The 26,628-nt window shown below is 50.0% G+C and overlaps 1 protein-coding gene across 4 annotated transcripts in view; it reads left to right on the plus strand.

Annotated features, from left to right (window-relative positions):
• The window catches only part of TMEM132D (transmembrane protein 132D), a 566,823-nt gene that overhangs the window by 236,964 nt on the left and 303,231 nt on the right, over positions 1–26,628 (plus strand). The window lies entirely within an intron of this gene.

The following is a 26,628-nucleotide window of genomic DNA, read 5'->3' on the forward strand; positions in this document are numbered from 1 at the left end:
AAAATACTAAACATTTATCACCCAGCCTCTTTCTCATGAGTTTCTTCCTTTAAAGTTGAAGAAGCTGCTGGCGTTATTTGCCAGCCACTGAAATCCACACACCTGCTGCTTCCTGGGGATTTAGAGCTGAACTAGGATGTGTGTCCACTTTCATTAAAATTACCAGTGCATCTTTCCACCCACAGACCACAACAACCCAAATAAGAAAAGAAAAAGCCCCCTTCTCTCACCATCGTAGTGACAATTGAGTGATAATTGGCCTTGGCTTTTGTTTCCAGATCTCAGTGCTCATCAGACGGTCATCTCCCCGGCAGAGCTCAGTAAAATGAAGCTGTTACCTCATTAGAGTTGCTTTATCATAAGCCTGCAGGTCGGGCTTTGATGGATGTTATGTAATTGGCACGTTGCATAACCTCATGAATACTTTTATTTTGTGCTTACGCCTTCTGCTGTCGTAGTTTCAAAAAGCCAAACAAAAACTTGTCTTTAAAATATGAAACACAGAAATGTTTTAATTCCACAGGGAAACACAGAGGAGAAATGCCTTGCTGTTCATTCGTCTCCATCACCCCAGGGTTTATTTAGTGTCTAACACATAGTGGGATTTCAGGGAGCATCTAAATCACCGACCAGATCCAGAAGAGAGGGTGATGTTCGTGTGGCTGCTGAGGCTGGTGGCCAGGGCATCGCTGTATCTGAAAACCATTCTCCCTTTTTGTACCAGCGTCAATGAAACCATCCCCGGATGCCCTCAGTAGGGTCCCAACTTCTGGTCTCCTTGGCGTGTTTGCACCTTCAGTGCCATGGGAAACAACATGTAGGTTGATCTAAGCCAGAAGAGCCGCCATTTTATAATCCCTTGAAGTCTTACTGGTCAGGTCATTAGGATGCTCTTCGCATCACCGGCTGAACATCTTCGTACTGTTCTGGTCTTTCCAGATCTCACTTATGGAAGCCTGTCTCTGACAACGGCTCTCGGTTGATCTAGGACACTGGTTCTCAAAGTGTGGTCCGTGGACTGGCAGCTCCAGGGTTCCCCCGGGAACTTAGACCTGCAAAGTCTGCAGACCCGCGGAGCCAGAAACCCTGGGGTGGCACCCAGCGTTCTGTGCTGCGAGGACTTCCACGTGATTTCGGGCGGTGCTGGGGTTGGAGAAGCGCTGCCCTGCTGGCAGACCGTCCATCCCTCTTTCTCCTGAGGCTTCAGTCCTGACCTGGGGAGCCGCTTTCTGTGGGCGTCCACACCGAAACGTGTGCCTGTGCTGTTTCCATTGCTGCTGAGCCAACTCAGAAATAAAATGACAAATATGTAGATTCTCTTCACACATGCTGCAGCGAGTCGGAGATGCAAATCACTGAAAGTAAAATAACATAACGTAACGTAAAGTAAAACAAAATAATATAATATAAAGTAAATTCAAGCTAAATAACATAAAGTAAAATCACATAAAATAACGTGAAATACAATGACCCAAATGTAAGTTTATATTGCTAAAGTATTGCTTAATATATTTGAAGGGCTTGCCTTCTTCCTTTTAGAAACACTGTATAGAAAGTGCCCTGCCTTTCTACATAATTGGTTTTTTTATGTTTATTTATTTTTGAGAGACAGAGAGACACAGAGCGTGACCAGGGGAGGGGCAGAGAGAGGGAGACACAGAATCCGAAGCAGGCTCTGAGCTGTCACCACAGAGCCCGATGCGGGACTTGAATTCGTGAACCGTGAGATCATGACCTGAGCCAAAGTCGGATGCGTAATGGACTGAGCCACCAGGCACCGCTCAGTGGTACTTCTTAGCAGAGAGAACAGTTTGGTTTGAGCTTTCTTTAAAAAAAATAACAGAACAACAGATGCCTTCAGAGTGAATGATTTGAACATGATCAAAGCTACTGTTTACGAAACAGACACAGGAACAATTCTGTCATAAAATCACAGGTACTGAACCCTCTGGGGCGTGTCTGCTTCCCGAGGGGTGAAGGTGTCTTTGTGTCCCAGCGGGGGTCGGGGATGTGCTCCTCAGCACAGTGCATCAAGGGTGCACTCCACATCAAGGTCTCTGCCTTCTGAGTTAGCAGCTCCGTCCACAGATCCGCATTCAGTACCCAGGGCAGGCTGTCCCCTTACACTTCCCCTGGCAGACCCTTCCAGATACGATAAATTCTCCTTTTCCCCAACCATTGTACACATCTCCTTAATTACTGCTGTGTTCGGTCTCTTCTTACCCGATGGTCAGACGGTGGCAGGTGCTTGCTGGCTTCCACCGGTGCTTCTCAACCTTTTCTGTCTCCGGCTGCTTTACGCCCATGCACATTATCGAGGACTCCAAAATATGTTTGTTCATTTAGATGATACCCATCAATTTATACCACATTCAAACCTTAAAACAGGTACTTTTAAAGTGCGTGTTTATTGATTTGACTTAAATAACAGTCGTAAAGCCATCGCACATTAACGTGAATAATATATTTCTTTAGGGAAAACAACTATTTTCCAAAATGAAACCAAACGGATGACAAAGGCAGCTTTGTTTTACAAGTTGGCCAGTTTTTTTTAATGTCTGAGCCTAGTAGTTCGATTCTCTTTACCGCTCGCTCGTGTCAAGACTTTTATTGAAGTATAGATAGACTTGTTGGACCTCACAGGTTTATGTAGTTGGAAAAGAGAGGAATATTTTAATAGCCTTTTCAGAGCACTGCATATATGTGTTCTTTTAATACTACACCAAAACTTGTCGCGTAGTGGCTTCTGGAAGGTGAGCTGCAATGTGGGTACTGGGACTTGAGTGTCTCCCTTGCCCACGCCTGACTGTGGCGTGCCGTCATGCATTTGTTGTTTGGAAAATACTGACTCTCCAGTTATACAAGACTTCCCAGTGTGGACCCGTTCCATTTTGCAGTACCCCACATCCACATTTTCCTTTGAATACCAGCACCAGTGTCATCAGCAAAAGCCTGTATGTATTGAAGAAGCTTCTGGAATCACAGTGGCAGATAACAGTTTTCCAAAATTGGCAGTTTTGGCGTGAAAGCTGTAATTTGGTCATCGGGAACAAACCGTGTGAGTTTTTTGTCTTAAAGTGGCATACTGACTTCGCTCATTGTGAAGATGTTTGTCACATACCCACACTGCATGACCATGGTTTGCTAGTCGTTCTCATAAGTGAAAACGGTGTTTTGTGAGGGAAGAAGCTAGCTGGCCCAGCTTGTGGTTCAGAGACTAGCGCACACGTGTTTCTCAAGACAGCCACCAGAACTCCGTAGGTAGTAGAGGTGGCCTGTGTGTTTTGTCACACAGAATATTAAAGAGATGTGATCTCAGGGACACCCATTTAACAAAAACAGGTGAGTTTCACTGTTGCATCACGGACGTCCTGGAGTAAGGTTGGCATTTTTCACGATGCGAGTTGCGGTGAATAATATAACAACTACCAGCAGAGCTGGCTTCGTCGCCTCCATCCGTGCTGAGCTGACCGCAGTTTCACCCACCGCTGCCTTTGCACCGTTCGGACAAAGGACGGCACAGTGAGAAATGTGAATTCGCATCTTTGTTTTCTTACGAAAATAGTTGTGACTTTGCAGCGCCGCTGGAAGTGTGGCGAATCCCTCTCGGAGAGTCACTGACGTAAGCCACCAAGAGCCCTCTTGTCACTCAGTCCCCTAAGAGTGAAGTCATTTCCCAGGAGCCACAGGGTGTGAGGGGGTGATGGAAATGTCCTCTAGGGAAACAGAAGTGCACTGTTTCCCCAAAAAAGTGTAAGAGAAAGTTGAGTGGCAAAAATAGCGGATGCTCAGGACAGTGGTCCAAGGAGGTTGTGGGGCCCTTTGTCCACAAAGTTCTCGAGGAGGAGGAAAAAATGTCCTTGTCCCAGACGATGCCACGACAACACTGCGGGGAGCACCAGGCTGTCTGGTCATGTTCCCGTTCTCCATTGGATCTTGTCGCCACCGTGTTATGACACGTGCCGTGGCTTTTGGTAGGAGCTGTCACGTGGCCTATCGGGAAGATGCCTGCTTTTCTTTAATAAATTCAGCAAGTCGAGGAGATTTAGCTCGGAAGGCCGGCGCTGCTGCTGATGAGTGCTTGACTTCAGACGTCGTCAGCTTCTCCCGCCCGTGGTTTTCCTGTCTGTGAAATAAGGCAGGTTGACTAGATAATCGCCAAAATTGAGGCATACCAGCTTCTCTGGGAGCAGCAAATGCAGATCCTGTGAAATGCCTTCGTTATACCCGAAATAACACTGACGTGTAAGAATCGCTTTTGTTCGTCTTCCAAACTGGACACCTGCTTCCTTTCGGCCAGTGGTCTGATGCTTTATTTGCTGTCATTTCCCTTGACTGTCAAGGACGCTGTCTCAGGTCAAGGACGCTGTCCCAGGTCAAGGACAGCTGCGTCAGTATTGATGGCTGCCCTCATTGGTTCCTGTCACATAGGACTTGTTAAACCATTTGGTTCTCGCCGCCAGATGGAAGACTCCAGTTCAGATAGGCATTCGGGTAAGGGTTTGGTGTCTCTCTCCTTCCTCCCCCGAAATCTTAGATCTTTTCCCAGTCGTGCTGTTCCCACCCCGGGTCCTCGATCCATCCCAAGGGGGGGACTTCATCTGATCTTTGGTGTTCACTGCAGGAGGAGGCCTTGGGTCCTTCAGGTTTTACAGAATGAAATATCTACCAGAAAAATAAACGTCCGTCTTGTAACCTTCCTGACAGGTCTGCTGCAATGCTCGGTTATGCTGACCACACTGTGTCTCTGTCATGTAATCTTGTCTCTTCCCTTCTCAAGAAGGGTTAGGGGAAAGTAAAGACGGAAGGATGGGGGGAAAGATATCCACATACAGCTCCATCCATACACAGACACACTCACACCGGAAGCACTGCGATCAAAACCATATCAAAGAACAAACAAAGAAGAGCTCTATGCATTCTGGAAGGGTGGAAATTTATGTCCATGGTTAAGGTCTTCTACATATGCAGCATTAAGCTGATCCTCAAGGTAACCCCGTACTTGGATTGAGTTTGTGGTTAACCATGTTTCTTATGAGGAAACGGGTTCAGAGAGGTCATCAGGCTCATTGTCCAAGGATGAAAAGCTTGGGTGCTGGGTCTTGGGTTGGAATCCAGGACTTCCTTCTGCTAGGCTGGGATCTTTGTACAGCTCCCTGGGGTTCTAGGAAACGCAGAGGACGGGGGGCTTCTCACAGTCACCTGTTGTAATCTGTTCTCTGCTCTCTGTTATCTATCTGTCAGTGATGTGTTGAGTATCTTCATGGAAAGTCCATTGCTTGCTGGTAAGCAGAACCCTTCCAACTGAGGAAATGAGTTTACGGCAACGTTCTCTTCCTCATTAAGAGTAGAATATGCCCCAGATCCATTAAATTCTCCTCTGGAAGAATTGGTAAATTCCATGGCACCTCTCAAAGGTGATTTGGGAACTCGGGATTACCCAGACATGGATTGTCCAGTGGGCAATCTAGAACAGATTTCTGACACTCAGAAGCAAGCCCCTTTGAGCCAGGGGCTTGGGACCTTGGAGGAGTCCTTGGTTAGTTGAGACCGAAATCCTCTTAAATTTGATGAATCCCTTAATAAATATGGAATATATCCAAAGTTTTAGTGTTTCGCTTTAAAAAATGTGTCAATATATATACATACATATATACACGCACACAAAAGCCATCAAAATCGAGTGGCATTTCTACTTCTGGAGAGAAATCCACTTGTGCTCTGAATTAATTTACATAGAAGCTTATCACCTTCTTTCAGTTCAAGTGGATGGTGTCTGGAAGGCCCAGCTCTGAACTCACAGCACAGACCTTTCATAAGCGAAGGCCCAACTAGTCTCCTGCCCTTTTGATAATTAAATTGAGCACCAACACCTTCTGAGGCTTATATTTTTAATATCTCGGTTTGAAAGCGGGTTGTCCTCGTATCTGGACAGAATGCCTTTCGCTCTGAACCGTTAATTGGGCGGAGAACCCAGAGATAAACAAATTGATTTAATTTTAATCTGCTTTCATGGTGATGCATAATGATAACTGGCTTCTGTCTCATAGGGTTGAAAACCACGGCCCCTAATAAGAGTTTGCGGGTGTATTATGCAGCTTTAAATAGCTTATGTTGTGCCAGACCGCTCTCCATAAATTATTCCAACTCCGCAGCGTCTCAGGGACTCCCAGTTCTTGTCTGCTGCGGATTTTCAATCAGTGGAACCATTAGTGTGTCATCAAAGAGCTCAGAGCCGTCTCCTGTTAAGAACAGCACTGATTCCACGCCTCGTGTGCCGTAAATGAGGTTCGTTCTGGAGAAACCAGGGGTGCTGTCTGTTGCTGCGTCAGAAGCCCGGCAGGAGCATTCAAAGCACTGGGAATGGCCTGGGCCTTGGGAGTGACCTTCACATCCTGAGGTGCCCACAGACCGCTTGGTGGAGCGGTCCAGAGTGTGGATCCCAAGTTAAGGCTAGTTAGGGTCCAGGTCGAGTCATAACGGTGAGGCCGTTCGTTGACTCTCAGTGGTGGTTTCTGGGTTCCCGCCCAACCCGCTCTGTTCTGAGTCCGCGTTTTGTGTCCTCTCCCGAGAGAGACAGGCATTCTGTGAATTCCTCCACCACAGCGAGGCCCCGTCGACGTCCTCCTGGTACCTGAGACTGTTCTTCCCCGCTGTCTGTCATCACCTAATCTTTGGCGTCTGTCTCCCTTTCCCGGCCGTTGCTACCGCTCGCTCAAATCTCCTCTGGGAAGAAGTGGATGTTCTCCCCCATCCCCGAGCTCATACGGTTTTTCAGACTAGGGGACAGATAAGGGGAAGTGACACGTCACTCCCAGGGGAGCACAGGGAGGGGCTGGGAGGGGAGTTTCCATCTTTTCTTCCCCAAATGAGGCATCCGTCAGCACCCCTGATGGTACAGCCTCTGCGGGTTGTCCCCGAGGGAGAAGGCAGTGGCCCCGGGTACGCGTGTGTGGGAAGCAGCAACATGCTCCTGTGCCCGCTCTGTAGGTGGCGTTGTTACTGTGGTCTGCGTCCCCTGACTGGCTCATTCCCACTTGTGCCGGGAGGAACCAGGACCGGTCTGTCCTCTGCTGTTTCCCCGGCGGTTAGCGAGTGCCTGGCGCACGGGATACCCACGTCCTGTGCTTTCTTTTCCTCACCGAAACCTTGGCTCTCTCAGTGCTCATCAGTGGATCTGAGACCCGGCCTTGGAAATCTCCATGGCTCCACGTTGCGTGAGTTTGCCCCTTCAACTTCAGTTTGCTTTGAGCATCAGGAGACTCTTCCTACTGAACAAAAATATATCTTCTCTGAACGTTCCTGCGTTTTTGTGGCCCCTCCAGTTGGTCATTTGCCATCCACACTCCACTTCCCTTCGTGGATCTCTTTTGACTTGAACCTGGCATCCGGGTCCTGCATGTACCTTCTCTTCCCAGCAGGTTGTCAATGTGAAAATTTCCTTGTATCTTTGGATTTTGATTAAATGCATGTGGCAGAAAGCAAATGTATGCTTCTTCTTTCTACATTAAAAAATAATAATACGAGAATTGAAGTCTTAGAAGGTGAGCTCCATGTCAAAAATTCGGTCCCAGTTGGCTTTCCGGAATGTGCTGTACTTGAGAGCCCAAGGCAGAAGAGCTGTTAGTGAACACTTGGGATTTAGGGAGGAAGAAGGTTCTGGGTTAAATCGTGGCCTCTGCATGTTAGGTGAAGTAGAAGGAAATTAAAACAGATTTCCCAGGGCTCCTGGGTGGTTCAGTCAGTTAAGTGCTAACTCTCAGTTTCAGCTCAGGTCATGATCCCAGGGTTGTGAGATCGAGCCCTGAGTTGGGCTCTGTGCTGTTAGACTGGAGCCTGTTTGGGATTCTCTCTCCCTCTCTGTCTTCCCCTCCCCCGTCAAAATAAATAAATAAACATTAAAGAAAAAAAAAAGCACACAGATTCCCATCTCTTCTCTCGGGCTTGATCTCGTGTAGCCTGTCAGGTGCATAGACTTTTACACACACAGAGCACTCACAGCCTCTGCACCTGTTGGGAAAAACAGCTGGTGAGTCCAGTTATGTGCTGGTGGGTCGCATTGTGGTTATTCACCTAGCAGAACATGAGTCCCCCCTTTGGATTCCTGAGGGAAGTTTTACGTTCCGGAGGTGTTTCCCTCGGCCGTGAGGATGGCTGGTGTTCTGCAAAACTATTCCAGGAGCATACAGACATAAATCCTTTTAAGTAAATCTGTTGGCGGAGTTCTCTGCTTCCAGAAGCCCTCTTCCCTGAAACTGAACCCAAGGAAGCATCGAAGCTGGAGGTGCCCATCCTCACATTCTCCCTGAACGCATCGAGGTATATCGCTGTATCACAGTGCACTCTGTTCAGCGTTTCCAAGGACCTCGTCCACAAAACGTCGGACCCGAACTGACCCTGAGCCCATCTCATTCTTGCCATAAACGAAGGGCCTCCGGTGATCCACGGACACGTGCTGTAACTGGGGGAAGTGTCCCTGCTCTGGGATCTCTCTTACCAAGTCATGATGACCGGCACCCCCTTCTATATTCTTTTCTGCATTTCAGGACAGGAACCCACACCTCTGTGTCCCCAGCCTCCTTTTCCTGTGGTGCCGGGTTAGAGTCTGCAGAGGAGAGGCGTGAGGATTTGGAAAGTAGAAAAGAATGCGCTGTTGTCCTGTGGCTTCGCGGAGATTGTTGGGATCCCCGGAGGCTGGGGAGCTAGGGTTGGAAGTCACCCCCATTCCTGCTGCAGGCAGGACGCTTCCCGACGCTTCCTTCCAGCCTGCTAGTGGTTTCTCCGTCCTCCTCTTAAAGACCTTCTGCTTGGACTGTGCTAGGCTTGCTTCATGGGGCAAGTCGAGGCGGGGCCCTGCAGGCCCTGTTTCCACGCGGGAAGCCATGGCCATGTGACTTGCTTTGGCCAACACTTCCGCGTAGATGCATCTGTGAAAGTCAAGGTGAGGTGTCCTGCTCTGTGTTCCTGGGCTTGGGAAATTCTGAAGTCCCGGGTAGCGATGACATCACCAGAATATGGGTTCCACCAGCCTGAGTTCTGGTCACATAGAACCTCAAGTATGAGCAAGAAAATAAATCCGCGTTTTTTTTTTTTTAATTTTTTTTTCAACGTTTTTTATTTATTTTGGGACAGAGAGAGACAGAGCATGAACGGGGGAGGGGCAGAGAGAGAGGGAGACACAGAATCGGAAACAGGCTCCAGGCTCCGAGCCATCAGCCCAGAGCCCGACGCGGGGCTCGAACTCACGGACCGCGAGATCGTAACCTGGCTGAAGTCGGACGCTTAACCGACTGCGCCACCCCGGCGCCCCTAAATCCGCGGTTTTAAGCCAGTTAAAGCCAGGGTTGCTCTGGCGTAAGACAGCATGTAAGCCCACTCCCACCATGAATCACTGCATTTCTGATACTCCCTCCCTGTCTCGCGTTGAATAACTGTTCTTTAAAAGTTAGACCGCCCCTGCTTGAGTGTGTATTGAATCCAATTGTAATGAATCTCAATCTAGAATTTTAAAACCCACATTTAGAGGCTGGTGGACAAAGACAAAACATGAATTTGAATTCATATACGTATTTTTGTTGCAGAGACATATGACAGAGTGATCAATAAAGGACTTTCAGACATAAAAAATAGAACACATTAGGGTAAAATTCAGTGAAAGAGACAATGAATATGCAAGCTCAAGGATAAAAAAAAAACAAATATAAAATTCGAGTCTGGGAAAGAAGAGGTTTCTGCATGTTTTTTTTAAAATGAATAATGGTGAGTATCAAATCACCATGGTATTTGGATTCCAGTGAATACTTTTAAAAGAATGATATAACAGTTTAATTTTAAATGTCAATAGTTACAATATACTGAAAATCTCAACCTCTGCAGCTTAGGAGGGAAAATTTTAAATGTCAGCTTTAAAATGTGCCTGGGGAAGCATAGAAAATTATTCTCGCGCAGTGCTGTCCCATGACTTTTTTCTGCGGTGATGGAAACGTTCCCTACCTGTACTGTATAATTTTGGTAGCCCCTGTCTGCATGTGGCTCTCAAGTTCTTAAAATGTGGCTGTGCAAAGTGAGGAACTGAATTTATTTTCTCTTAACTATTTTAAATTTAAATAGATGCACATGATTGGGGGGGGGCTGCCTTTTTGCATAGTACTTTTTCAGAGTATATGATTGGACCAGCAGGTGTCTAAAGGGACCGAGTCAAATTGCAAAATGATTTCTGGTTGCCGCTGTCCCAGAGGGGGCCCCCTTCTAGTAGTAACGTCTGCGGTCTTTCCTGCGATTTTAACCGCCTCTGAGACAACCCTGTGCTTCACACCGGAACACCTTTGGGAGACAGAGCCCCACTCTGTCCCCAGGGGAGACAGGAGCCTCCCCGTGGTAACGAGGGGTCCACTAGGATTCCGGCTGAGCTCACAAGGTGAAGAAGGTGCTCAGAGACCTCTCTCCGTGTGGATACAGGTGCAGGTGGCCAGGTGTCGGCGGAGTAGAGGCTGAGGTGAGACAGTAGTGACACATTTTCCGTCCACTCAGGTGCACGGACAGGTGATGGGTGGGAGGGACGGCTACAGGGTGTTGACGTTCTAGGAGGACCACATCGGAAAACAGGGGGAACGTTCCTCCCACGGCCCCGCACACCCCACATCCTTCTGGAGGAAACTTGGATAGGGAAGCAGAGGGGTCAGAGAGAGAGTGACGCTCCATGGGACAGACACCCTCTCAACCTCACCTGAGGACACGCGTCCTGTGTGCGTATGACGGACGACTGGTGTTGTGATGGAGAAGAGACCACGCGGAACACGTAAATCACCCGGGACCCAATCTCCCAAGATTCAACGATCACATTTTGACGTGTGCGTCTAGCTTTCTTATGCCTACCTGTATTTTTATCCCGTTTTCTACAGGGAGGAGTATGTAACCCATTAACACGAGAACGTCAAGGAATCTTCTCGCTTATCTAATATAAATAAACAAGTTCTTGCTCATCTCTACGTTCTGCTTTTCACCCCGTTCAGGGTCTGGGAGGGAGAAGAAGTGTGTGGGCAGAGGCGTGCTGACAACTGGGCAAGGCCTGGCGACTGGCACATCACCGTACCTCCTCCCTTTCTCTGCACGTCGGTTTGAAATATAAACAAAATATGAACTATCGGCAGAATCTGTGTCCCCCCCCCCCGATGATTATCTTTTTACAGATCAAAACCTGTGAAATAAATGTCTTGTTCAAACGTGTGTGTACTTAACGGGCTGTAACACTGCCCAGCAGACGATTCAGCTCTTCTGCAACATCCAGGAGGCCCAGAGGTCACCCCAGGGTGATTCTGTGGCTGCAGACCCAAGCTCCCAGCCACCTGCAGACTGGGTCTGCGAAAGGGGGCTGCCTGACACCCAGCTCCCTTTTCCTTAGGGCGTTCTCATTCTGGAAGGGAGGTTAGATACGTCCCCGTGCACACAGTGTGTTCCTGGGCTCTGTATCGGTGCCACTGAGCTGTCGGGTCCCCGTCAACAATGAGGCCGCCTAAGTTCTGAGTAATCGGCTTCCCTTTCCAAGTTGGAAGAGAAGGCGCTCTGCTGGGCTTAGGGAGGTGGAGCAGTTCCTATTATTGTCGTTGTTTTTACTGACAGCCTACAAATTGGCAGGATGTTTGGTGTTTTGGAAGGACAGAGACAGTAACATAGCTGGAGGGAACGTACCGTTTGGGGCACTGGAAGTCTGAAGCGGTGATGGGGCTGGAGGAGAGGATTGTCCACGTGGCTGGAACCCCGTCAGGAATAGGAGAGGGCAACGAAGCAGGTCCGGCTTTCAGTGTCTCAGAAACGTGGGCTTGGTGACTTAAGGCCCTGCTGTAGCTGGAGTCTGCATCACTCAGACATCCCGGCAAGATGGACTCAGGTCCCCCTTGCCTTCCGCACCATAAGCCTGCAGGCTGCTCGGGAGCTGGTCTCCAGGTCTCTCTTTCCAGTGAAGGAGAGTCACTTGCTGGGAGATAACCAGATGCCACAAATGGGAACGTTTTCTGGGTGTCTCTGCCAGGGATGAATGTGGTGATAGAGGGGCAAGGTATCAGGATCGTGGATTCAGAAAAGAGAGGGTAATTTAAAAAACCCTGGGGTGGCTCAGTGGGTTAAGCGTCCGACTTCACCTCAGGTCATGATCGAGCCCCGCGTCGGGCTCTGTGCTGACAGCTCGGAGCCTGGAACCTGCTTCGGATTCTGTGTCTCCCTCTCTCTCTGCCCCTCCTCCATTCACACTGTCTCTGTCTCTCTCAAAAATAAATAAACACTAAAAAAAAAAAAATTTAGAAAGCAGGCATGGAGCTCAAAGGGAGGCAGTTAATCACTAGAGAGGATAGATAGATGGTAGAGATACATAGTCGATAGATGATAGGTAGATAACAGATGATGGATGGATGGATGGATGGATGGATGGATGGATAGTTAAATAGTTAGATGGATAGATAGAATTTAATACGGGAGCAAACACAGTTACAATGTAACTTCCCATTGCAAATTCAGTCTTTCCTTTGCCAGTCTCTGTACGTTTAAACAGTTTGGTCGGAAGTTGTCCGTGTGACGTATGGATTTACCTTCATCATGTCTTTGTTACGTTTCTTTCCAAACACAGTTTTTTCATTCCCTCTCAGGCCTCAACAGACACACTCTTCACCTTTGTGGGAAGGAATTTAGAGCAAGAGAGAAGCCTCACTAGTCTACGCATAAGGACTTTCCGGCAGAAAAGGACTAACCTGTCTGTATTTGTGCCCATGTGTGTTACTCTTGTACCAGCAAACTATTCTACACCCCAACTAAAATATCGGAGGGTGTTGGGTTCTCTTTGTTTTTTCGTGGCACGGGACTGTAATCAGACTACTGGAATCTGTCATCACTGATGTGGTTGCAACTTCGGACCCTTTGTTAACTCCAAAGGCAAAAGCGGGGATCCCAAACTCAGCTGCCTTGCGGGGACAGGCAGCTAATGAAATTGAGTGAGTCATTCCAGGTCAGACATAAGAAAGATGTTTGTGTTTGGAGAGGCACGAGGGGGTGAGGGGTCAGTGGGGAAGAGGAAAGAACATCTCTGCTGTTTAAAGGTAACAGCCTCAGCTGGCTGGTGCTATTGAGTCCTGCAGACCAAGGACTGCAGTCCTGTTTCAAGACAAGCCCCAAATCTGGATCTTTAAAGGAAATGTCGTAATTTCAAATAAAAAAAATTTAATGTTTATTTTTATTTTTGAGAGACAGAGAGCGTGAGCAGGGGAAGGGCAGAGAGAGAGGGAGAAACAGAATCTGAAGCAGGTTCCAGGCTCTGAGCTGTCAACACAGCCCAACGTGGGGCTCGAACTCAAAAACTGTGAGATCGTGGCCTGAGCCAAAGTCGGACGCTTAACCGACTGAGCCACCCAGGTGCCCCTCGATTATAAATCTTTTAAACAAAAATTTTTTAATGTTAATTCATTTTTTGATAGAGCATCAGTGGGGGAGGGGCAGAGAGAGAGGGAGACACAGAATCCAAAGCAGACTCCAGGCTCTGAGCTGTCAGCACAGAGTCCTACGCGGGGCTTGAACCCATGAACCACGAGATCATGGCTCGAGCCAAAGCCGGACGCTCAACCGACTGAGCCTCCCAGGCGCCCCTGTAATTTTAAAATATTGTTTCAAATGCTCACGATGGAATAAAACTATGTCAGACAAGGTTTGTTGGCTACCCTTGAGCCCGTGAGCGGCCACTAGATGACCGAGGGAGAGACCCAAGCCTCTGATGAGCGCCAAGGCGGGTAGGCAGTGGTTCCCACTTTGGGTCCAAACACTGTCCCCCTGCTTTCTCTTGCTGCACTGCACACTGAATGCTCTAAACAAAACCTTTTCTTGTGTTCGCGGCTTCCGTGGATCCGGAATCAGGAAGGACACGTTTGGGGTGTGGCTGTCTCTGCTCCGTGATGCTGGGGGCCTCAGCCAGGAAGGCCCCAAGGAGACGACAAGACCCTGAGGGCTGGACCCTCGGAAGCCTCACTCCGAACGCATTTGGTGGGGGATGCAGGCTGGCACCTGGGACCTCAGTGGGGTCGTCAGACGGATACTCGCCCCGCTTGGTGGCCGGGCCTCCCCACAGACAGCGGGCTCCTTCTGAGAGGAGGCCGCGAGCTCCCAAGGCAAGCATCCTGCAAAGCCATCGAAGCTGCTCAGCTCGTGGGACTTACGGGTCCCATCGCGTCACTGCCCCACGGCTGCCAGCCTTCCTCCTGGGCGCCAGGGGAGGCGACGGCACATCGGAGCAAGAGCGTGGGCAGCAGGACACGGGCTCCGCCTTTGCGAAACACGACCTTCCATGTCTGCCAAGCACCACGCAGATCGAGAGGATCAAAGGGGAGCTGAATGGAGATCCGAGTCCGCCAGCTAACATGCAAAGCTGTCTTTCCTTATTTATCAAAGTGTCTGTCTTCACCTCGCCTGGTTTTCGTTGTCGTTGGCGGCCCGTTTAGCGCCTGGCTCTGCGCTGACCGGGACGGCTGTGGGATCGGCACTTGATGCTGGGGACGGGGGAGCAGGTGCGTGCAGAGGCACCAGCTCATGGCCTCCGTGCCCGTCAAGAGTGTGAGGCTGTCACAGGGGGCAACAGCGGGACAGTCAGGGCGCAGCAGCACGGAGCCACCCCTCCTTCAACAGACCCCCTCTTGCCATCGTGAAAGCAGAGGGATTCGCTCCTCCCCTTCCGCTCCCAGGCTACAAAACCAGGTCTCTCTATCAGGGATTTTTTTTTTTAATAGGAAAACACGGGAAAACAAAACCAAGTCTCTCTACCAGCGACTTTTTTTTAAATAGGAAAACATGGGAAAGCATATCAGTGTGGAATAGTAATTGGTGTCATCAGAGAAATTCCCCAGTGCTGTAGAATCTGGAGAATCATCTGTGTTCTACGCACGACAGAACCTCTTTCGGTAGCTACCAGGTCAGTCTGTCTCTTGTGTCATCAGGGCTGAGGGAGCGCCCACAGATCCTCACGTGCTGGCCACACAACAGCACAGAGGAGGCTTTGCAAGTGACAACCTGGTCCGTGTTCTGCCACGTCCCCGATAACCCCCAGGCCTCAGTGTCTGAAGCCCGCACGATGGTGTGTCCTTAGTTGGGGCCCGGATGAGGGAGCTGTGCCATCTGGGACATTCACGGTCAGGGGGTCCCAGGGGAAAGACGCCACAAGAGAACATGCGTGAACCCTTACAGCTTCCGCCGGTGCCGGGAGGTGTCCGTGCAGCTCGCGATGTGTTGAGCAGAGCCACAGGGGCAGACCCCACTTCAAAGGGAGTGGAGGGAGCCACACTGGGCAGGTGACAGAACCGCGTCCCCAGGGCTCCTTTCCTTTCCGCGTCTGACCGTCCACCCGCGTGAGCTCAGGAAGCGGTCCGTCTCTGGGACCTCTGCTAAACCTTGGTGTCTCGTTGACAAGGGGAGAAAGGTGGCCGTTCTTGGGAATGCATTCGTGGGTTTCCTCTTCTGCGTCTCTGGAGAGAGGACTTTCTTGTTAGTCGAGGCATCTGCTGGCCTCGGGATGGGAGACGCTAGGATGGGCTCTCCCGTCGCTCCTGAGGTTGCGCCGTGATTTGCTTTGTCCGGTAAAACGTGAGCAGAGGTGACGCGTGGCCGGTGGCGGGGGAGAGCTGTAGGGCTGCCACACGCTCTTCGAAGCCCTGGGGCTTCTGTTGAGGCTGTTGAGGCTCTCGTGTCCCCAGTGGGGTTCTCTTGTGCCCAGAGAGGCAGTCAGTCTGAAAGCCAGGATGTCAGGGAGTGAGCGAGAGAAGAATCTTCTGAAAATCTTTCTCATCTCCCCACACTCTCCCGTTTCAACACCACGAGAAGCCCTGAAGGATCAAACGAATAGATTTTGTTATACTCCAGGGGCCGGGAGAGCGCAAATGGTGTGTCAAAAGACCAGATCCCACCTCTGTGCTCATGGGTTGGGGCCTGCGGGACCGTGGGGAGGACAGAGGGGAGGGGGTCGGGAACAAGGGAGGGCGTGCCTCAGTCCCCCTGATGATGGAGAAAGGAATTTCCCGGGAAGACCAGCAGGAACTCCAAGGCCAGAAGGGTCTGTGCTGGCCAGCCACATTTGGGTTCTGGAAGCAGGTTGCCCCGCACATTCGTAACACAGTGACTAAATCAGGGTTTGGTGAGGCTAGGTCTGATTCCACTGGGGCAGTGTAGAGGTACCCGCACGCCCAGCCCCCGTGTGCCCTGCAGAGGGGCGGGCAGGCTTGGGTTTGCCAGAAGGTACCCCGCAGGGACAGAAAAGTTGCAGAAGAACACAGGGAGTCAGAGTAGGGCTCCCGGAACCAGCGTCAACCACGCAGTATCTGTGTGGCCTCGAGCAAGTTACTTAACTTCTCTGTGCCTCCCTCTCTTTGCCCATAAGATGGGATAAAACTTGTCTCACAACAGCACTTGCACAAATACACTTTTTTTTCTACACGAGACTCTTATGCAACGTATTGATTTTTTTTAGTCCACAGACACCTCAGGAGAGGCACGGTTGTGGGCTCATTGATGGTAAGGGGTATACGGCTGGGGTGTTCCGGGATCCTGCTGACAGCAGGGGGGTTGTGTTGGGGGGCAGGGGTCGTGCACAAACTCTGTACTTCCTGCTCTAAAAACGAAAGCTTATTAATTTTTGTAAGAAGTGATATTTAATCATGAATGTCTTCAAGAAAGACCCACTGTCTAGTTGGCTCCCCTGATACTTTCCAGCCCGATTCTGGTCAGAAGATGTTGTGGAGACAGACTTTAATTGGCCATCGTGTTTGGGTGGGATTGCAGGAATGAAAGCCTGCCCACTGGGGTTTACAGGGATGAGAACCCACCGTGGTGAGCTGAGCTGGGGGCCGAGTTCTGTCTCCCCAGATGCCGGACTCCAGGGTCTGACGGAACCTCATTTGGAGGTAGAGGCTTTGCAGACACAGTCCCTGTAGCACGCTGTCATGCACTTAAAAATGTCTTCATAGGGGCACCTGGGTGGCTCAGTCGGTGAAGCGTCCGACTTCGGCTCAGGTCATGATCTCGCGGTTCGTGGGTTCGAGCCCTGCATCAGGCTCCGCGCTGGCAGTGTGGAGCCTGCTTGGGATTCTCTCCGCGCCTCCCCTGCTTGCGCTGTCTCTCTCAAAAATAAATAAACGTTAAAAAAAATGTGTTCACAGAGAGGATCTCGTGATCAGTGTTCTTTTCACGATTAAAAAAAAAAGGTAAAAAATCAAAGTGGAAGAAAAATAAAACCTGAACTCACAATGATAAAAACCAGATTAAATGTTGGGATGGTGGGAAATTGGTGACTCTTGCTTTCGGCCTTGGGTGTGTCAGAAATCCAGAAATAGCAACAGTTAAACCCACCAGACCAGTAAAATAGTGTGGAGTACGAGTGTCGTGCCCAGAAGACCAGTTTTCAGACTGGGTGCTTTCACGTTAGAAACTGATAGGAACCTGCAGGGACGTGATGTCAGGGGTGAATTACCAGGTGAAGGAGGGGGTTGTTTAACCCTTAGGAGGATGGTTATCACCGTGGGGTTCCCGGCTGGCAGGGGGTTGGTGAAAATCACTTTGAGGAAGATTTCTTAAGTTTCTTTGACGATTATCAGGGGCACTTAGAAGAAATGACCTGAGTCTCGCATACGTTCATGACATCAGCTGGATTTAGGTTTGCTTGCGTGGCTTAAATGGATGTATTTGCTTGGCGTGGAGGGGGGCGGTCTTCAAGCCTGGTCTCTATTTATTTTATTGTAATTGTTGGATCCAGGGCTCGTATACGAACAAGGATCTGTCTCTTTTCTCCTGGCTCTCCCTCCCCATGAGCTCATGTCTCGCTTGGTCCTGTTGGGGTGTGATGGCTGAAGTCGCTCACCTTAAGTCAGGGAGGAGGACCTGGGGGGAGGGGGACACTCTTCTGGTAGCTCCTGGAACATTCCTGAGCCCGCCCATCCGATTGGACCCAGTCACTGTCACCAGAAGGAGGAAAAGTAACTGTTGTCTGTGGGTAGTCTCATCTGTTTCTGGGACCCAAGGCTGTTGCCCAAAGAAATAGAACACTGTCAAGGTCAGCCACCCGTCCCTGTGAGGATGTCATTGTTCTGAAGGATGTTGTGTGGGAAGCAGCCGGTCTGGTGTTTGGATTCAGGAGGCACCTGTTCCCAGTGACAGAATACTTCCCTTTTGTCTTTCGGGGACAGAACTTCTGCTGTGCGCCATCACCCCATAATTGCCTGCTGGGTGTTATTTTCAATTTTAGAGAGGGATGTTTTAGGGGCACATCTCTCTCTCTCTCCCTCTCTCTCTCTTCTTTAAAACTGAAAGGCTGTCTTTGAAAATACGCTAACAGAAGATGATTTTTGTTGAAATAAGCATCAAGATATCCCTGAAAAAAGAGAGGGAATAGGAAGGAGATAACCTTACCAGATATTAAAACACGTTATAAGATACTGTGTTTAAAACATTTGGGTGCCGCCTCATGAGAAGGCAGACAGATCAATGAAGGTGAACAGAGAAGCCAAAAATAAGCAGACGAATGTAGTATGTATCGAGGTTGGCATTTTAAATCAACGGGGTACTGGGTGAATCGTTTAATAAGTAGTACCAACGAAACCCATATGGAGAATCTCACACGAAAATAAGTTCCAGGGGGACCAAGGGAATTTTCTTATACATCGATTTCCCAATTAATAATAAAAATAAGACCAACAAACAACAGAGAAACGGACAAAGAATGTGAACAGGCATTTGATTAAAAAAAAAGGTGATTCTGGGGCGCCTGGGTGGCGCAGTCGGTTAAGCGTCCGACTTCAGCCAGGTCACGATCTCGCGGTCTGTGAGTTCGAGCCCCGCATCGGGCTCTGGGCTGACGACTCAGAGCCTGGAGCCTGTTTCCGATTCTGTGTCTCCCTCTCTCTCTACCCCTCCCCCGTTCATGCTCTGTCTCTCTCTGTCCCAAATAAATAAATAAACGTTGAAAAAAAAATTTAAAAAAAAAAAAAAAAAAAAAAGGTGATTCAAATATAAGCCTGCGAAAAACACATCCAACGACCCTCCGACGTAATGAAATACTAGTTTCATTTGTCGGATCTGCGGCAATCCAAGAGGCAGACAGAACGGCACGTAAGACCCTCTCGGTGACCGTGTGATTTGGTAGACTCTCTTCGGCAGTTTGGCAAGTTCCGTCAGAACTGGACTTGGGCATCTCTTCTGGCATGACAGTCCCTCTGTCGATGTTTATGCCGTACACGTGCGCGTGTGTGCGTGTGCGTGTGCGTGTGGCTTCCCTGAGCACCGATTGCAGCAGCAAAGATTGGAGATCACCTGTGTCTCCATCGGACGGACACTGGGTGACCGGATGTTACTTCAGAACACCTACCAGAGACACTTTTAAACACATATGTAGTTTCAACCCCCCAGAAGACGTACACTAAATTGGATACAAGTTAGGAGAGGTGAGTCTTCAGGGAGAGAAACTTTACGTATCCCCATTTGTAACATCTGAATATTTACAACATGCCTGGATTATTTCTTCAGTGGAAAAAAAGATGTTAATTAAAAATTAACAAACCCCCAAAGACATCCCTGAAAGTGTGAGGTTGCTGCCCAGAGCTCTGGCTTTGACTCAGAACATGTCCCTTGACTAAAGAAGTATATTGAAGCAATTCCTCCGAAACACCGGCAACTTCAAGGACTGAGAAGACAGCCGTCCTGCTCTGTGACGTGCTGTCGTGAAATTGGAGGGTTGGGCTCTCGCAGGCAGCGAGATCAGGTCGCATCCCAAAGCCTGGGAACCACACAGCGCAGTGCCGAGGGCGTGGCGGTGCCCGGAGCAGGGAACCCAGCCGAATGTCCACAAAGACTAGTCACGGGTGAGGAAGCCCACCCAACTTGCTTTTCTTCAAATACAGGTCCTGCTTGCTCTAGGAGATGATGGCCCCGGCGAAATGGGAAACTTGGACACCTCGTAGACCTTTCAGTCCCCACTCCCGTCTCCCAGTGGATTGCAAGGGTTGTGTGTTATTTTGCTGTTTTTTTTTTTCCAAAATCACAGCTTTGATGAGCGATTGACTAGTGCATGGACCAGATGGAAAGAGGGTGAAATTCAAAATAGTCAGGTGTGCAGGTCTTTGTAAAAATAATGACGATGGGAGCTAAAGTCTGTCTTCTTCTGGACACTGTATGAAGGACTCGGTGTACCGTATATCCGAGAGTCCGTGACGTTCAAGAAAGAACAGGGCTTTCTTCTTGCAAACCTGCTGGTTCATGAGGCGAGTCTACGACGGGAGAGTCGATAACACACGCAGAATGAGGGGGGCGGTGCCCGTGTGTGGGCGGCACAGAGAGCATGTGCGTTTATTGCTTTAGTATCAGACGCAACTACTCTGTCTTTCTAGAAATGGTCATGAGCTGTTCTCTCTTACCGCCATCCGGCTGAGCCATCATTTGGGGGAGCTGTGTCGAGGGATGCTGATTCCATCAAGGCTTTGCTTCTCCAAACGGGACTCGCTGGTTCGCGTGGGGTCGTCATGATCCCCGTGAAACCATGGACAGTGGGCTCACATAATCAGCTGTGGAGCATGCAAACAGTGCCCTTGAGTGTTGGGGGGCAGTCTGTTTTCAGTAGGAACAAGGGGGGTTTCCCTCCCCAGTCACCTGGTAGGCAAAAACCAATCCAACGTAGAGGACACCCGTCCGTATACGTATACGTATTTCCCTTCTGCCGGCCCACTTGGTTTAATTGCTGGCTTTCCCACTGGGCAGGTACATCGATAATAAACTAAATCTTTCTAGGATAGCCACTCCTATGCTAGGCTGTCTGTCCCCTTGTCTTCCTTTTTTTATCCATTATAGAACTTATCAACATAAAACGTGTGTGTGTGTGTGTGTGTGTGCGCGTGCTTTCTCGTTGGAATATGAGTTCCCTGTCAATACAAAACATGCCTTTTTCATCCTTGTTTGCATTTCCAGCCCTGTGAATGTCACCTGGAAAGTCCAGTGGTGTTTGTTGAAGGCATCACTGAACGAATAAACAGACGGTTTGGTTTACTGTGTTATTCGTGACCTGCTTCGGTCACGTATCCAGTCAACGTACACAGTCGCGCATTTACCAGACTGTTTTGGGGGGTGGAGTGGGGCCAGCCTTACTCCCTCCACAGCTTCTGACAGTGATACGCACACTCATTGTGCCCGCACGGTTCCATCTGCCAGGCAGTCCTGTTTCTAGCGACTGCATGTCTGTTTGAACTGGTGTCTGTGGGAAAGACTGGCCTTTGCACCCTCTTCACGAACGGAGAGTCGGAAGGAAAACTAGCCGCTTAGAAAGACTAAAGATTGTGTGCAGGAAGCACTCGGATCGAAGATGTTTTTCTCTTTTTTAATGTTTATTTATTTTTGAAGGAGAGAGAGACAGAGCGTGAGCGGGGGAGGTGCAGAGAGAGAAGGAGGCACAGAATCTAGAAGGGGCTCTGAGCTGTCAGCAAGCCCGACGCGGGGCTCGAACCCACGAACCATGACATCTCGGCCTGAGCCAAAGTCGGACGCTTAACCAACTGAGCCACCCAGGCGCCCCTCGAAGATGTCTTTCAAAAGTCGTGCAGCCTCTGTCTGGGCTGGCAGAGAAAGCCCAGGGGCCAGGCTCAATAGGAGGACAGGTGCTGAGTTATCGAGGCCCCAGGATAAACGGGACGTCATCAGAGCCAGCAGCCTGCCTCGCATCACATGTTGCTTACCCTTTGGGCCAAGTAAGATGTAACGCTCTGTTTTTCTGCCTTCCTTGGGTTCTCCTGAGTTGGTTGGTAGCCAGACTGGTCCCTGCTCTGTTATTTTATTTGTCCCTAGCTAGTCAAGAAGAGAGACCAGGATGATCTGTAAATAAAGCAGCATGTAATGAAAGCAGCTGAATACAGTTGTGCAGGTTGTGTACTGCTCAACTCTAGGAAACCTCACTTCACATCATGATCTACATGAGTGATGCTGCCCCGGGGTTGGTCAGTGCGCAAGTTGAAGAGGCCTGACTTAGAGTCCCGCTAACAGAGGCCACAGGCTGACGACATTGGCTGCTTTCAGTCCTCACGTGTTTTGAAAAGCCAGGATGGTGTTTTCAAAATTTGTTTTTAAAAGCGAAGCTCTCTGGCCTGTCTCCAGCGTTGCACATTCGGCCGCGCCTGCACGGCAGCTGGAGGGAGGGCTCTGCCCCGCAGGCGAGGCCGGAGCTCCCAGCCTGACTTGGTCCTTTCTAGTGGTGACAGACCACAGGTAGGGCCTCACAGTGTCCAGTAACTGAACCATCTTCTGAGAGCCGTTCACCCCTCACCCCTCCTGCCTGGCGGTGGGTCCTGGCACCCCCAGGCCACACCCCCCAGGCCTCCGCCACTCCAGGCTCCTTCCCCTGGGGCTCTTGGAGATACCTGTTTCTCGTGGGGACAGACTCCTACCCATGTGTATCATCTGTCCTACAGTGTTCCCCACAGGGTGCTCCTTTGACAGCCAGGACGTGTGCGTGCAGTCCCTTGCGTCCCTCGCTGATGACGTGACGTCAGAAACCATTTTCCGTGAAGTGACTGGCCTTCCTTCTAAATTTACCATTACCCCCAAACTGGCCACGCGCACACAGGTTCCCTCATCCTCGGGAAGCTGTGAACACACAGAGCTGGCCGGACACTCGGCTTCTCGTCCACACCCGTCCCCACCGCCTCGTTGGAACGTGACTTCTGCCCGTCACCTTTATCCACCCTGCACTTGGGCGTCAGTTTGAGCGGCACTTCCTCGTGCACGTTCCCCCCATGGGGTGGGCAGCGTGATTCCACGAGACGGTGGGGAATCTGGACTTCAACACGTCCACCTTCCTCTCATCATTTCGACATCCCGTCGTGTGTCTGTTGTATATTTTACGCTGCGGTAGTCCAGGTACCAAACCGATAAATGAATATGCCCGTGTTAAGGGTGAATGCTGAAATAATTTACTGGCATGAATGCATAATAATAGTTGAGTATTTGGAACTTGCTGCTTCACATTTCGATTTTACGTACACAGGATTCAGTTTTTCCGTAATGCCACTGCGTATACTGGGGATCGTCCCACAGCCATGGCACGGAGGCTCAGCCAAGCACTTTCCAGAGGTAGAAAGAGGGGCCCAGGGTCACGCGATCCACACAGAACCGCTAATAACGTCGTTCACAAGCACACAGAGGTGCTCGTTGGCCGAGGCAGGGCCAGGACGCGGGGACGGAGACAAGGTCGCCCTGTGCCTGTAGCACGCGGACTCGGGGGGGGGAGCCTCATTGTCGTAAACTGTTCCTGGTCAACTAGCCACAGAAGCAGTGCGTGATTGTGGAATACGGCACTATGGCCATTGCACGTGGGCGTATGGGGCAGGTTGTATTGTTTTCCACAGTTAATGAAAGGAAACAAGTAAACACGGGAGGGGAATTTTTGTTTTTGAAGCTTTGCTTTGGTCCCAAAGGGTTTTCACCGACTTTAAACCAGTGGGGAAATACAGGTTTCTATCAGCGAATGGGGGAGGCTGCTGTTAACCAAATCCCCCAGGGTAGTGAGTGAACGGCGTCTTGTGTCACCCAGACTAGGAGGGATTGGGTGTGGGGAGCGGGGTCACCCAGCATGCGCTGCAGACATCACCCGGCTGTTTCCGTTAGCTGTTTTCCAGCAGGTTCCTGGATGCCGTACTTGGAACACACATGCATGCACGCACACACACGTTTATTTGTGTGCGTGTGTGCATCCACATATGTGTATGTGTGTAGAGTTGAGCCTTGAGCAACACGGAAGTTAGGGGTGTCGACCCTCTGCCCAGTGGAAAGTTGACAATCCAAGTATGACTTTGACTCGCCCAAACGTAACTCCTAACAGCCTTCTGTTGATCAGAAGCCTTGCCAACAACATACACCATCAATGAGCACATTCCGAGTGTGTCCTCTGTATTGTATCCTGTGTCCTTGCAGTAGGATAGGCTAGAGAAAATCAAACGTTATTAGGAAAACCATAAGGAAGAGGAAACACATTTACGGTCGTGTGCTGTCTTTATCGAAAAAGATTCATGTGCAAGTGAGTGGATGTGTACCTGAAACCCATGTTGTACCAGGGTTAACTGTATACATATACAGATGCGTGCACATAGTCGTGGGTGTATGTGCGCTGTAGCTCAGTTGTGTTTTCAAAACACAGCACACCGTGAACCCGAGCAGGTTTTACCCGTGTCGATCCATAGTACATGTGCCTACTGTGGGCGGAAGTTACGACTTTTCCCTGTCACTATGGTAGATACATTTTCAAGTATACATGGACAACAGAGTAACAGAGTGTCTTTGGAAATCAAGTGCCCTGTTTATCTCTGTGTGATGAGGCTGTCAACGTAACCTGTATTTATTCAGCCACAAGTAGGTTGTAAGACTTCCGTTAATGAATACAAGTGACTCATTTGTCATAAACCAAGGCAGAGATTAGCACTTGGTTCAAGCCCAGTGAAACCAAAGTGCACGTGTCCTAAGAATGATCTTAATGGTTCCAAAAGGCTGCTCGGAGATCACTGTGTGAAAATGATTCACCTGAGGCAGACCGTGCTCAGTATATGCCACAGCTGTGTCTTCGAGGAATGACCACCCACTTTCTTGTACGCGATCGTACTTGAAATGCACTCGCCTTCTCTCTGGAGCCAGGATCCATTCTTCAGTTCGGAACATCGGAAACACGTCCTCGAAATGTGTCTCTCCTCCTGAAAATGTTCTGTGTCTATGAGAGGCAACTTCCCAGCGTCCTGCACTAAATTTCAGAAAGCGTGTCCCCTTAGAAATAACGCCATTCATTATAACTTCAGGTAGCTGCAGTAATTATTAGCAGCAAAAGCTGGGTACTTCCTAGCTTAAATCGTCAGCCAGGTTCCTTGTTGAGCACTTAAAAAGGATTCATGGGAGAAACATTGTCAGAGCTCCACATGACCTACTTGTGAATAAACTGTAAGAAAAACGTGGGCCTGTCCTGTATCAGAAAAGTCTTATGCCCTGATGTGTCCTATAGAATGAAAAGATCACCAAATCCAGGATGATGACCTATTTATTTAAAGCAAATTTGATTCAATAAAATTCCAGTGCACAATAATGGGCCCTTAGAATTCATCTCCGTATAATAGCAGCTGTCCACAGTGAATTGAACTTTTTTTTTTTTTTTTGCCACCACCTCCCGGTTGCCTGCTATTTAATTGAGTTCCCGCAAGGCAGAAATCTTAGCTTTATTCACCTGCCGATCTCACCAGAGTGTGTGGAAAACGAGACGGCTTCCTGGCCTGCCGCATGCCCTTCCCGGTTTATAGATGACTGCATTCCAAGTGTTGGCTTGTACGATGATTATTTAAAACAGAAAGCATGCTATTTTTTTTCGTGCAGAAACAAGGCTGTCCATATAAGCTCACCTCCTAAAACTGCAAGCTTCAGCACCGAGGGTCCCACATGAGAGACGATGCCTCTTCTCGTGGTAGAACAGTAATTCAACAAAGGGAAAAGACGTGTGGGGTGAGGTCTCGGGGGGGCCCACGGCCCTCTCCCGGGGAGTCGCTGTGGACGCCCCAAGTCCCTCCAGTAGTAAGTTGTGGCTTCACGTGTTAAGTGTCGTCCACCCCGGGAAGCTGACCCGAGCCTGGATGCCCAGGGTGTCCCCTGGGGGCTGGTCACTAGGCGCCTCTGGCTGGCACGCACCATAATGCCAGGCTTCCAGAAAGCAAGCGGGTGTCGGACGTAAACTGTATTGTTCGTGCAGACAGGTCAGGCACAGTGGACCCTCTCCTCAGGGGATGGTGGGATCCCCCTGCCCACAAGGCCGGTGCCCGGATGCCAGCCAGGGGCACCCTTGCCACCCGCCTTTCTAGAACGGCAGCCTCAGAGCTGCCCTTGACTCTGTGCCACCGTGCGCCTTGAAGGCGTTTCTGTGGGAGGTCGTGTGCATGGTGTGAGCATGCACCAGGGTTTCAGAGGCTGGCGCCCAGCCTCCGTGTCCGTGCAGGCACAGCGGTTTCACATCTGGAGGGTGCACCTCGGAGTCTGCCCCTCCCGGGCCGTCTCGTCCCCGACTGTGTGCTCGTCGTCCCTCCTCTGCTCTGGCTACAAAGCCCCTTGTGTGTCCCCCGCACCCCCCGGGGGGACCAGGAGGAGCGCGCAAACCCAGCCACACACACGACTTTCCAACACGAGTCCGGTTTGTAAACCAGATGGTTTGCCACGCTTCGCCCATCTTCCTGCATACTTGCCATTCTGTGTGATTTTTCACTTGAAACTTGTCGGAGAGAGAGGAAGGGCAGGCAAGGAACCTCCTTCCTCACCCACCAGCTTCTCGGGAAGGAGCGAGGCCCCTCCTGTCTGGGCACACAGCTCTGGGCACATGACTTGCCCCCTGCCTCGGACGGTGGGGAAGAACGAGTGAACGGGCATGGGGTGACACGCGCGTGTGTGTAGGGAGGCACGTGTGTGCACGTGCCAAGTGTGTACACGGTGGCACACTTGTATCAGGAAATCTGTGTTCGTGTGAAGTCTGGTGGGCGTGAGACCTCCAGACGCGCACGGACCGATGTTGAGTGGCCGCGGACGTGTGTGGGATCAGAGTACGTGGCTCCTGAGTTCCGT

This window comes from Felis catus, chromosome D3 (genome assembly GCF_018350175.1).
Source record: "Felis catus isolate Fca126 chromosome D3, F.catus_Fca126_mat1.0, whole genome shotgun sequence".
NCBI classification, from domain to species: Eukaryota; Metazoa; Chordata; class Mammalia; order Carnivora; family Felidae; genus Felis; species Felis catus.